The sequence below is a fragment of the Prionailurus viverrinus genome, chromosome B4 (genome assembly GCF_022837055.1).
Source record: "Prionailurus viverrinus isolate Anna chromosome B4, UM_Priviv_1.0, whole genome shotgun sequence".
NCBI lineage: Eukaryota > Metazoa > Chordata > Mammalia > Carnivora > Felidae > Prionailurus > Prionailurus viverrinus.
Window position 1 is genome coordinate 76,779,755 of NC_062567.1, and position 13,908 is coordinate 76,793,662.

At 38.9% G+C, this 13,908-nt stretch overlaps 1 protein-coding gene and 1 pseudogene across 1 annotated transcript in view; one reads left to right on the forward strand and one right to left on the reverse strand.

Moving 5' to 3' along the window:
- Positions 1-13,908, forward strand: part of SP1 (Sp1 transcription factor) — a 40,870-nt gene that overhangs the window by 9,774 nt on the left and 17,188 nt on the right. The gene's annotated exons all lie outside the window — the stretch shown is intronic.
- LOC125169792 (60S ribosomal protein L17-like) lies at positions 5,139-5,716 on the reverse strand (annotated as a pseudogene).

A 13,908-nucleotide genomic window follows, 5' to 3' on the forward strand; every position in this document is an offset into this window, starting at 1 on the left:
CATTCCCTTGCAACCATTATTCTACTTTCTATAAATTTGACTACTTTAGACTACTAATTTGTCACATAAGTAGAATCATAGAGTACTTGTCTTTTTGTGGCTGGTTTATTTCACTTAGCACAATATCATCAAAGTTCATCTATATTGTAGCATATGACAGGATTTCCTTTGTATGGCTGAATAATATTCATTGTATGCATATACCACATTGTCTTTATCTGTTCATCTATCATGGACATTTGGGTTGCTTCTGTCTCTTGGCTTTTGGGAATAGTACTGCTGTGAACTTGGGTGTATAAATAATCTCTTTGAGATCCTGCTTTCAACTCTTTTGCATATATACCCAGATGTAGGATTGATGGATCATATGGTAATTCTATTTTTCATTTTCTGAAAAAATATGCTTACTTTGGTAACTTTGCTTTTACCTTCTATAAAGAAACTTTATTTTCATTTATTTAAAAAAATTGTTTTAATGTTTGTTTATTTTTGAGAGAAAGAGTGTGAGTAGGGGAGGAGCTGAGAGAGAGGGAGACACAGAATCTGAAGCAGGTTCCACGCTCTGAGCTATCGGCACAGAGCCTGATGTGGGGCTTGAACTCATGAGCCGTGAGATCATGACCTGAGCTGAAGTCGGGTGCTCAACTGACTGAGCCACCCAGGCGCCCCTCTATAAAGAAACTTTAAAAAAAAAAAGAAAAAAAAACCCTCACATTTTTGTGCTATGTTTATAGTCAGAACTACATTTTTAACTTTTCTGAGTACTTTTCTCATAAGATTATTTCCAAATATCCTAACCTAATGGAGCAAGATCATTAATATATACATAATAGTTATTATCCAGCTGCTTTTAGGTTACTTAAATCTCGGATGTTTGTAAAGTAAGATGCTTAAAATGGAACTCAAGGGCTGAGATTTGAGACCGGAATTATTGCTGGTTTGGATTGTATAAGAAAAATTGTCATGATATACAATGTGAGCATGCTTTTAATGATAAATCATTCTTAGGTAACTGGTAATTGCTTACCTCCTTATTTTAATTACTTTCGCATAAAATGCCACAAAAAGTAAAGATGGCTTGTTGCTGGCAAACATTTCCCTTTATGGAAATAATTCTGTGATTCCCCCACCCCCCAGCCACAGAAAACTGTTGTCCCAGACAATTGGATATTCTCATTTCTAGCTTATATTCTTACTTATATACTTACTGCAGCTTGGCCAGACATCTTGGTGTAATGGTAATTAATCTTTTAGTCAAATGCCTGGTGGGAGCTGTCTTAATAAAAGCTCTAACATATCATCAAATTGTATTACTTTTACCTGCAATATGAAGCAAACTCAGATGCATCCAGACTTAAATTACTCGTGGTTCTTTGATTTACTTCTGAAAACGTTCTGACAACTAATTGGTTTATTTTTTTTTTAATGTTTTATTTATTTTTGAGACAGAGACAGAGTGTGAGCAGGGGAGGGGCAGAGAGAGGGGGAGACACAAAATCTGAAGCAGGCTCCAGGCTCTGAGCTGTCAGCACAGAGCCTGACGTGGGGCTTGAACTCACAGACTGCAAGATCATGACCTGAGCTGAAGTTGGACCCTCAACCGACTGAGCCACCCAGGCACTTCCAATTGGTTTGATTCTTTTTTTTTTTTTTTTCCTTAACATTTATTTATTTTTGAGACAGAGAGAGACAGAGCATGAACAGGGGAGGGTCAGACAGGGAGGGAGACACAGAATCTGAAACAGGCTCCAGGCTCTGAGCTGTCAGCACAGAGCCCGACGCGGGGCTCAAACTCACGGACTGGGAGATCATGACCTGAGCCGAAGTCGGACACTTAACCGACTGAGCCACCCAGGCGCCCCTTTGTTTAATTCTTAAAATGTTATTTCAGTAACTAAAATGGAGGTATTGAAAAATATTATATATATTATATTACCAAGGTGTGTCTTACCATAAAAATTTAAGAAATAAACATTTCAACTTAAATAGGTGCATGTTGAAAACGTGGGTGGCTCAGTTGATCTAGCAGCCGACTCTTTTTTTTTCTCTGTAATGTTTGTTTATTTTTTAACTTGTTTATTTTTGAGAGAGTGCAAGTGGGAGAGGGGCAGAGAGGGGGATGGAAGATCTGAAGCAGGCTCTGTGCTGACTGCAGTGAGCCCAATGTGGAGTTGAACTCACAAATGGAACCATGAGATGACAACCTGAGCTGAAGTCAGACGCTCAACTGAGCTACCCAGCCCCCCCCCCCTCCATGGATGTTTATTTTTGAGAGAGAGAGAGAGAGAGAAGAGAGGGAGGGAGGGAGGAGGAGGGACAGAGAGAGAGGGACAGGGAATCTGAAGTGAGCTTCATGTTGATAGAGAGCCGGATGTGGGGCATGGCCAACTCTTGATTCCTGCTCTGATCATGATTTCCAGTTCATGGGATCGAGCTCTGAGTTGGTCTCTGTGCTGACAGCATGGTGCCTGCTTGGGATTCTCCCTCTGTCTCTCTGCCCCTCCCCCGCTCATTTTCTCTCTCTCTCTCTCTCTCTCTCTCTCTCTCTCTCTCAAATATTAAAAAGTAAAAAACATAGGGATGGAAAATTGTGTAAAAAAATTTTATACTCCATGGACTATTCAGTTTTAAAGTTTATATGTTTATTTTGAGAGAGAGAGAACACGTGCACAGGAGGGGCAGAGAGAGAGGGAGAGAGAGAATCCCAAGTAGGTCATGTACTGCTTTGCTAGCCCGACTTGGGTTGGAACCCATGAACAGTGAGATCATGACCTGAGCCAAAATCAGGAGTCAGACATTCAACCCACTGAGCCACCCAGGTGTGCCCCTCCTAATTACATTTCTTTTCTTTTCTTTTCTTTTCTTTTCTTTTCTTTTCTTTTCTTTTCTTTTTTTTCTTCTCTTCTCTTCTCTTTTTTCTTTTCTTTCTTTTCTTTCTTTCTTTTCTTTTCTTTTCTTTTCTTTTCTTTTCTTTTCTTTCTTTCTTTTTGAGAGAAAGGGCACTGGTGAGTGGGAAGCAAAGAGAGTGGGAGAGAAAATCCAAGGGACAGAGAGAGTGATAGAGAGAGAGAGAAGCAGGGCTCACCCGAAGCAGGGCTTGACCATATTTTACCCAAAGTGGGGCTTGTGCTCACAAACTGTGAGATGATGACCTGAGCCAAAGTCAGATGCTTAATGACTGAGCTACCCAGGCATCCCCCTAGGTATATTTCTAAGAGAAAAAGGAACATATGGCCCCACAGAAACTTGTATACAAGTGTTTATGGCAGCATTATTCATGGTTATGGAAAGATGGAGACAATCTAAATGTCCAGTGGATAAACAAAATGTGATCTATCCACGTGATGGAATATTATTCAGCCATTAAAAGGAATGAGGTATTGATAAATGCAATGTGAGTGAGCCTGGAAAACATTCTGTTGTGGGTGTTTTTTTTAATAATGTTTATCATTTACTTTTGAGAGAGAAAGAGACAGAGCACGTGCCGGGGGAGGGGTAGAGAGAGGGAAACAAAGAATCCCAAGCATGCTCCAGGCTGTCAGCATAGAGCCTGATGTGGAGCTTGACTTCATGAACCGTGAGATAGATCATGACCTGAACCAAAGTCAGACGCTTAACTGACTGAGCCACCCAGGTGCCCCAAAACATTCTGTTAAATAAAAGAAATAAGCCAGAGAGAAGAGGTCACATATTTTAACATTCTGTTTATATGAACTATCTAGAATAGGAGAATCTGTAGACACTGGTTGCCAAGGTATGGGGTGAGGGGAAAATGGAGAATGATTACTTAATAGGTATGGGTATTTTTCTGGGGTGCTGAAAGTTTTGAAAGTATAGAGAGGTAGTGGTTGCACAGCATTGTAAATGCACTAAATGCCACTGAATCATACACTTTAAAATGGTTAATTGTATGCTAATGGTTAATGGTATGCTATGTGAATTTCACCTCAATTAAAAAAAAAATTCTAAGAGGGGCACTTGGCTGGCTCAGTCGGTAGAGCATGTGGATCTTGCTCCCGGGGTTGTGAGCTCAAACCCCACGTTGGCTGTGGAGCTTACTTAAAAAAAATTCTAAGCATCAGTGGGTCAAAGGTTTTATACACTTAATATTTTGATATTTACAGTTAAACTGATTTTCTAAAGCTAACAATTTATATTCCCATTATTATCAGTCTTTGCCAATAAGAAGGGGGAAAAGATTCTTGCTTTAATTAGCATTATTTGAGTATTAGGGAATTAAATATATTTTCATTTATTATTTGCATTTTTTTCTTTTCTGAGTTGCCTGTTTTTATTTTTTTTCCTAGTACTTTGTTTTAATAAATCTTATAAAAGCTTTAATATTCTCCCTCATTACTACTTAAAAATTTTTCCTGATTGGTCACTTATTCTTCCAGGTGAATTTGACACATTTTGTGAGGTTCCCCAAATAAATCCTTCTGGGATTTTTATTTTACATTTGATTTTAGCCAAAAAGCCGAGAAATGATGGGAATTTTTATTTTGATTGATTCATTATGTTTTCATTATTTTCTTATTTGTCCTACACATTTCTTGCTGGTTAAGCTTAGCATTTTATAGTTTTTGCTGCTCTTATGAATAAGACCTTTTCTTCCTTTTTTTAATTAATTAATTTTTAAGATTTGTTTTCCATTTTTACTTTTTTTTTTAAATGTTTGTTTATTTTGGGTTGGGGGATGGGGCAGAGAGAGAGAGAAGAGAGAATACCAAGCAGGCTCTATGCTGTTAGTGCAGAACCCTACTTGGGGCTCGAACTCATGAACTGTGAGATTGTGATCTGAGCTGGAATCAAGAGTTGGATGCTTTTTTTTTTTTTTTTTTTTTTAAATTTTTTTTTTTTCAACGTTTTTATTTATTTTTGGGACAGAGAGAGACAGAGCATGAACGGGGGAGGGGCAGAGAGAGAGGGAGACACAGAATCAGAAACAGGCTCCAGGCTCTGAGCCATCAGCCCAGAGCCTGACGCGGGGCTCGAACTCACGGACCGCGAGATCGTGACCTGGCTGAAGTCAGACGCTTAACCGACTGCGCCACCCAGGCACCCCTCAAGAGTTGGATGCTTAACCCACTGAACCACCCAGGCACCCCTTCTGGTTTTTACTTTTATTTGCATTTATTTTATGCAGAATTTACTTCCAGGCCGTAAATTTTTTTTTTTTTTTTTTTTTTCAGTTTCTTCTGGGATATTTTTTACTTCTGTGCAACTTCCTCTTCTGGTTTAGGAACAATCTGCTCTTTTTCAGTAAAGATCATCTCCATGTGCCAGGGAGAGCTCATGTATGGATTAATCTGACCCTGAGCCCTGTTAAGTTCTGTGCTGCATCTTGGGGACTTTGTTCACCTGGATGTGCTCAATGACCAGGGAAATCTACATCTAAACCCTTAAGGTCAGCATTACTCTCTGCATTTTTAAGCATGTGCAGTAAAAATTCAGCACTCTTTCTGGGCCACCAACATTGTGTCCAGCCCCACTGTTTGGCCTTGGGCACACCTACCAACTCCACCATTGTAGCGACAGAATGGCACACATTGCTTCCGCAAAGTGACATCTTTCAGATGCTTGGTCCTTTTCAGATATGCATGTCCTTAATGGCCTGAGTAGTTTCACCAGTGTTCTTTAAGCGAGCATGAAGATTTGAACCTCTTGATTTGCATGATTTTGTTGGGTTCTCTGGGCTAAGTGAATAGCGGACCATTTTCAGAGATCCCCTCAGGCTGCTTACGGGAAGAGCTTTAAGATTTTATTTTTAAGTAATCTCTACACCCAATACGAGGCTCATACCCACAACCATGAAATCAAGAGTCGCATGCTCTACCGACTGAGGCATCCAGTCACCCCTCTTCCATTTTATTTCTTACGGATTCTTATTTGTAAATAGGAAAGCTATTGACTTATGGGCATTGATTTCATATGGCTTACTGTAATCTTACTGCTTTCAATAGTTTTAGTGATTTTCTTTGGATTTCTAGGTATACTCCTGTGACCCACAAATAATTTTACCTACTCCTTTCTAGTATTTATACTTCATTCTTGTTAAGTAATAGTTGTAATAGTAAGGATCCTTGTTTTATGTCTCTTTCTAAAGGGGTGGTTTTTAATTACTGTGTCATATTCTATCAAGTCATTTGCCACAATTTATTTCTCTTTTGTCAAATTTTGAATCATAATGTACTTAGAATAAGTCGTTAGGAGTTTGTTGGTGATTCATTCATTATGTAGTATTAAAGGAACAGAAAACCTAAAATATATTAAATATGTCTGAATTATCCATTGCCATATCAAGCAAAAGTTGAAGGAAACCAGTATAAGAGAAGGAGTACACAGATGCATAGATGAGCACCTGTATATTTTCATGGAGTAGCATTTCTATCTCACATTCTTTTGTGATACTGTCATTGGCAGTTTAAAGCAGCAGTGTGTTTTTGCAACACTAGGTATAAATGAGAATATTTGCTTTTAGTACTTACCTAGTAATCTAGGTAAATTAAGACAAGATGAAGTCTGGTTCTCATATTAAAAAGTGACTGTAGAGTTTATGCTTAGGGAGCGGCTGAAATATTAACTATAGTACATCAGATTATATAATTGTACTGCAGGCATTACTCATGCATAAACTTTAAGAGCTCTATCATTAAGAGGTACCCAGCACGTAGGTGCGTATTTGGTCACTGCAGGGATCTCAGAATGGTGTGGATCTGAAGAGTTACTTCTTTATTTCAGACTTTTATGTATAATGTAACTATTATCACAACTAGGTAAAGTGTATTGTGCCTATGAATAGTATTGGGAAAAGATGGAAAAGTGATAATGATTTGATGGGATGGTAGGAATTTGGATGTTTCCATATCCTTTTTTGGTTTCCGTTACTCTTATTAGTACTATATTTAAAAAATCTTATCACAAAACATGATAGATGACTATTACTATTCATTTTTCTTCAGGCCCTACAAGCAAAATTAATCTGGTCTTGTTTAGGGGAGAGTCTCTAGGATACCTGAGTTTAAAGAACTTACCTTCCCTATGTATATTTCTACTTCAACATGCTTTCATGGTTTTATTATCACATAGCATCTCATTACTATATTTTATCCAGAAAGTTTTCTGAAAACATGAAGTTTAATCTGTACTGTTTCTCCTTTCAAGACAACACTGTGTATTCAGAATGGTTATTTCTGCATTACTAATCAACACCAAACTACTTTTAATGGGAATCAAATATAATTTGAAGACTTTGATATGATTTTCCTTTTTTAATGGTACATCCAGTGGTTAGAAGCAAAATATTAATGTGCATTTTATTTTTTGTTTGTTTTACAATATTTTTTTATTGGTGCTGTTTTAGAGATACTGATGATTGAGTTTTTTTCAAGAGAAAAACTTTAATTAATATAAATCTTATTTTGTGGGGAGGAATGTGAGAAGAATACATTAGTCACAGTAGATTCTTCTTTACTGAAAACCTTTAGAGAAGAACCAACCCATAGCTTTTTTCTCCCCCCAAGGAAAAAAAAAACACTGATGATTGAATTTGATATTATAACTCTTCTAGTTAAGTTCAAAATAACATACCGTGAGTAGTAGGGGTGCACATATAGATGGGAGGAAAAAAACATTAAAAGTCACATTCAACCCTTTTATTTTCTTAATATACAGTGATTTATTGAGTGCCTCCTATGTGTCAGGAACGATGCTAAGTATGCTTTATATTAAATTTTTTTAATGTTTATTTTTGAGACAGAGAGAGAGTGGGAGCAGGGGAGGGGCAGAGAGAGGGAGACACAGAATCTGAAGCAGGCTCCAGTCTCTGAGCCTGCTGAGTCAGCACAGAGCCCGATGTAGGGCTCGAACCCACGAACCATGAGATAATGACCTGAGCCGAAGTTGGACACTTAACCAACAAAGCCATCCAGGTGCCCCTGCTTTACATTAATTTTATTAGTCCAGTATAATTATATCTTTTTTGCTGATGAGGAAAGTAAGGCTCAGAGAGGTTACTCTGCTGGTAAGTGGTGAAACCAGGATTCAGACCTAGGTTTGTCCAACTGCACCATTATAGTGCATTAATAGTGTATTTAATGTCCTTGTTAATTTTAATCATCAGAGCCTCCCGGTAATTTAAAAATATCAGTTAATGGATATGAACAGTCCAACTGTCAGTCAAAACAATCTTGATTTAGGGCACCTGGGTGGCTCAGTCGGTTAAGCATCTGACTTTTTTTTTTTTCCAACTTGTTTTTAATGTTTATTCATTTTTGAGAGACAGGCAGCGCATTGAGCAGGGGAAGGGCAGAGAGAGAGGGAGACACAGAATCTGAAACAGGCTCTAGGCTGTCAACACAGAGCTTGACATGGGGCTCGAACCCACAAACTATGAGATCATGACCTGAACTGAAGTTGGACACTTAACCAGCTGAGCCAGCCAGGCGCCCCCATCCATCTGACTCTTAAGTTCAGCTTAGGTCATGATCTCATAGTTTGCAGGATGGAGCCCTGTATTGGGCTCTGTGCTGTGTGGAGCCTGCTTGGGATTCTCTCACTCCCTCTCTCTTTCTGCCCCTCCTCTGTGTGTGTGTGTGTGTGTGTGTGTGTGTGTGTGTGTGTGTGTGTGTGTGTCTCAAAATAAAAACTTAAAAAAAAAAAAAAGAACCTGATTTAAAAACCAACAAGAGAGGAGAAGATATGCTTATCTCTCCTTTATTTTATTTTTTTGGTGCAGAAAAAGTGGTTTTATTAAGCATGGGGATAGGACCTGTGGGCAGAAAGAACTGCCTCATCTTTCCTTTAATCAGGAAAGTGGAAGCATGAATTAAGTCCAAAATTAATTTTATTATTCTCCTGTTCATCACTTTCTTGCTCTTAATAAACTGAACCAAATGACTATATTCTCTTAATCTTTATATCCTTCTCCCACAGCTTTCCTCTGTGTGTGTGTGTTTAAATAAATTACAAATTATTATATCATTAAATTAAATGATTTAAATAAATCATACCAGTTTGAATAATAATAGTAATTACAGCTAGTTTGGGAGGGATGTTAAAGTGAGACCCCTTCTCCAGGAAACTATCACTGTGCTGAGAGTTGGGGGGAAAGATATGACAATTCTTATTTATTTTCTCTTTCTTGAAAAACAGTTTTCATTGTGGAATGATGTTGATAAAGGTGAGAAGTAGGTGAAAGTCTTGGAATTTAGTAGGAGAATTTCAGTATGTTACTAATAATCAAATTTTGAGATCTTTATTTTTTGGACACAAAAAATAAGGATATCTGTACTTTTGAATTCATGTTGGGTAACATAAAACTACAGTGTTTAGTAAAGAAGCATTACTGGGGCGCCTGGGTGGCTCAGTGGGTTAAACTTCCGACCTCGGGTCAGGTCATGATCTTACCGTTCAAGAGTTCGACCCCTGCATCAGGCCCTGCACTGACAGCTCAGGACCTGGAGCCTGCTTCGGATTATGTGTCTCCTTCTCACTCTGCCCCTCCGCACTCACCGCTCTGTCTGTCTCAAAAATAAATAAATGTTAAAAATTTAAAAAAAGAAAGAAACATAACCAAAGCTGGAAAAAAAAATCTAGTTTTGATGGAGAAACCTCTGAATTCTACTTCCTCAAGTGATCCCAGTTAAAATTTGTGGATTGCTTTTCCCTTTTTTTGCCCCCCTAAGCCTCTTTGCTGGGAGGGTGGACTTTAAAAACTCCTCCATCATTTAGTTATAGTGACACCTACTGGTAAGAACCTTTGACATCATTGTGCAGATTGCTCCATACTTCAAGAAAACTACGCATTTACTGAGATGTGAAGAATCAGTTGTTAAATCTATAAAACACGGTTAATAATAAAAGGGTGAGATGCACAGGCTGATTTTTTTTAATTTAGTTTTTTGCTGTGTAGGTGTTTTTAATGATAAAAGTTATATAATTATATTACAGAAAATAAGAGAAATTGAAAGGAGAAAAAACTAATAACTACTCCCCATCACAGTCACCAATTTTGGTGTGTTTTCTTCTACTTTATTTAAATTTGAATGTATTTAACTTTTTTTATTTACTTATTTTGAGAGAGAGCATGAGCAGGGGAGGGGCAGAGAGAGAAGGAGAGAGAAAAAATCTCAAGCAGGTTCCGCACTGCCAGCGCAGAGTCCGACATGGTGCTTGAACTCATGAACCTGAGAGATCATGACCGGAGCCGAAATCCACAGTCGGACACTTAACCAACTGAGCCACTTAGGTGACTCTTCTTTAAAGCATCTTAACTGAGCTATAACTCCTATACCATATAATTCACCCATTTAAAATGTACAGTTCAGGGGGCACCTGGGTGGCTCAGTTGGTTACACATCCAACTTTGGCTCAGGTCATGATTTGACGGTTAGTGAGTTCTAGCCCTGTCAGAGCTTGGAGCCTGCGTCAGATTCTGCGTCTCCCTGTCTTTGCCCCTCTCCCACTCATGCTATGTCTCCCTCTCAAAAATAAACATTAAAATTTTTTTTATTAAAAGATTTTTTTTAAATTTTTTTTAATTAAAAAAATTTTTTAGTGTACATTTCAGTAGATTTTAGTATATTCACCCAGTTGTGCAACTACCACCAGAATCTATTTGAGAACATTTTCATCACCCTAAAAAGAAATACCATGTGGTTCATTAGCTGTTCTTCTCTGTTCTCACTTGTCATTCCCAGTCCAAGTCAACCACTACTTGCAGGCTCTATGAATTTGCCAGTTCTGGACATTTCATATAAATGGAATCATGCAATATGTAATATGTAGTCTTTTGGGACTGACTTCTCTCGTTAGCATAACGTTTGCAAGGTTCATCTATGTTGTAGTATGTATCAGTATTTCATTGTTTTTTATTGCCAAGTAGTATTTCATTGTGTGGATATAACACATTTTGTTTATCCATTCATCAAATTGACACAGTTGGGTTGTTTTTGCTTTTTGACATTATGAATAATGCTGTTAATGAACATTTGTGTACAAGTTTTTGTATGGACATAATGTTTTTATTTCTTTTTGTTACATACTTAGGAGTGGAGCTACTGGATTAGATTCCAAATTTTTTTTAGTGTGCTTTTATTATTTTTGAGAGAGACCATACATGTGCCGTAGTGCGCGCACATGCATGCAAGCGGAGGAGGGGCAGAGAGAGAGCGGGAGACCTGAAGTGGGCTCTCTGCTGTCAGTGGGGCTCGAACTCATGAATTGTGAGATCATGACCTGAGGTGAAGTTAGATGCTTAACCAACTTAGCCATCCAGATGCCCCTCAAATTTTTTTAAATATTTATTTTTAATGTTTGTTTATTTTTGAGTGTGTGTGTGAGTTGGGGAGGGGCACAGAGCGAGAGGGGGACAGAAGATCTGAAGCAGGCTCTGTGTTGATAGCAGAGAGCCCGATGCAGAGCTCAAAGTCATGGACTGTGAGATCATGACCTGAACTGAAGTTGGATACTTAACTGAGAGCCGCTCAGGCGCCCCAGTTTTAATGAGTTCCTTTGTGTGTTTGAAAGTTCTTAAAAATCCAACAGCCTGGGGCGCCTGGGTGGCGCAGTCGGTTAAGCGTCCGACTTCAGCCAGGTCACGATCTCGCGGTCAGTGAGTTCGAGCCCCGCGTCGGGCTCTGGGCTGATGGCTCAGAGCCTGGAGCCTGTTTCCGATTCTGTGTCTCCCTCTCTCTCTGCCCCTCCCCCGTTCATGCTCTGTCTCTCTCTGTCCCAAAAATAAATAAACGTTGAAAAAAAAAAAATTAAAAAAAAAAAAAATCCAACAGCCTTACCTTATCTGCTGGGGATACTATCATCCTGTAGTTGATGTATGAAACTGTGGATAGTACTGAATCTTATATATTCTATGTTTTTTCCTATATGTGCATATCTATGATAAAGTTTAGTTTATAAATTAGGCACTATAAGTGGTTAACAACTAATAATAAAATAGCAGTTACAATAATATATAATAAAAGTTATGTGAATGTGGTTTCTCTCTCAAAATATCTTATTGTAAAGAATATATATTATTGTATTTTACTCACCTTTTCTGTGATGCTGTAAGATGACAAAATGTCTACGTGATAAGATGAAGTGAATGATGTAGGCATTGTGACATAGCATTAGGCTGTAGTTGACCTTCTCACAATAATGTCAGGAGGATCATCGGCCTCCAACTGTGATTGACTGTGGATAACTGAAACTGCAGAAAGAGAATCTGCAGATAAGGGGACACTACTGTATTTATTGCCTCTCTTTTGTTCATATCCCGTGCAGTCTTGCTGTTTCATTTATCTCCCAGAAACTTTGAAGTTCCCTGTATTGAGTCGTTAAATCCTGACTGTTTTTACTCCTAAATATTTATTTAAAAAATTTTTTTTTATGCTTATTTATTTTTTTCATGTTTATTTTTGAGAGAGAGACATGACAGAGCATGAGTCGGGGAGTGGCAGAGAGAGAGGGAGATACAGAATCTGAAACAGGCTCCAGGCTCTGAGCTGTCAGCACAGAGCCTGACATGGGGCTCGAACTCTGAAACAGCGAGATCATGATCTAGGCCAAGGTCGGACGCTCAACCAACTGAGCCATCCAGGCATCCCATCTTAATGTTTATTTATTTATTTAAAAAAAATTTTTTTTAATGTTAATTTATTTTTGAGACAGAGACACAGGATGAGCAGGGAAGGGGCAGAGAGAGAGGGAGACACAGAATGTGAAGCAGGCCCCAGGCTCTGAGCTGTCAGCACAGAGCCCGACGCGGGGCTCGAACTCATGAACTGTGAGATCATGACCTGAGCCGAAGTCGGATGCTTAACCGACTGAGCCACCCAGGCGCCCCTTAATGTTTATTTTTGAGAGAGGGAGAGACGCAGCATGAGTGGGAGAGGGGCAGAGAGAGAGGGAGACACAGAACCCGAAGCAGGCTCCAGGCTCCAAGCTGTCAACACAGAGCTGGACGCGGGGCTCGAACCCACAGACCGGGACATCATGACCTGAGCCAAAGTCAGACGCTCAACTGACTCAGCCACCCAAGGCACCCCACTCCTAAATATTATCTGTGCCTTTCTCTTCATTGGAACCACAGCCCTACTTTAGACATTTATTATCTTCCACCATTATCTAATGGGATAGCTCATAATATTTCACTTTTTTTTCTTCTAATACTCCCCCTCCCAATTCTTATGATACTTAGAGCATTTTATTAGTACTTTATTTTATAAATTATAGGGCAGATATTATAGTTGATTTTATTTTATATCTTCCCAGTAAGATAGAAGCTTTATAATGGCCAGGATTATATCTGACTATCTCCAGAGCTTAATACAGTATCTGGCATGTGTCCTTATTCCTAGACTTATACTTACTGGGTTAAAAAATAAGTCAGGGGCACGTGCTCTCTTTCTCAAAAATAAATAAACATTAAAAAAAGGTAACGGGGCACCTGGGTAGCTCAGCTGGTTAAGTGTCCGACTTCAGGTCATGATCTCACGGTTTGTGGGTTCACGCCCTGCATCAGGCTCTCTCCTGACAGTTCAGAGTCTGGAGCCTGCTTCAGATTCTGTGTCTCCCCTCTCTCTGCCCCTCCTCCGCTCCCACTCTGTCTGTCTCTCTCAGAAATAAATTAACATTAAAAAAAAAAAAAGATTAGTCAGATTTTAAAAACTTGATGTACACTGGGCCATAATGCCCTGTGTACACACACCATGCTGATTCTCTGCTAAATCCTTTTGTGCACTCATGCTGCTGGGAGTTGTATGAAAGTGCTTACCTCTCCATGCTCTCTCTACCATAACTTCAAAAACTCAGTCATTTGAATATCTGTCTTGGATCTGATGATGTCATCTATTTTGAAGTTCATCTCTCCATATCCATCTTCTCCCTTTACTCAGCCATCATTCTACA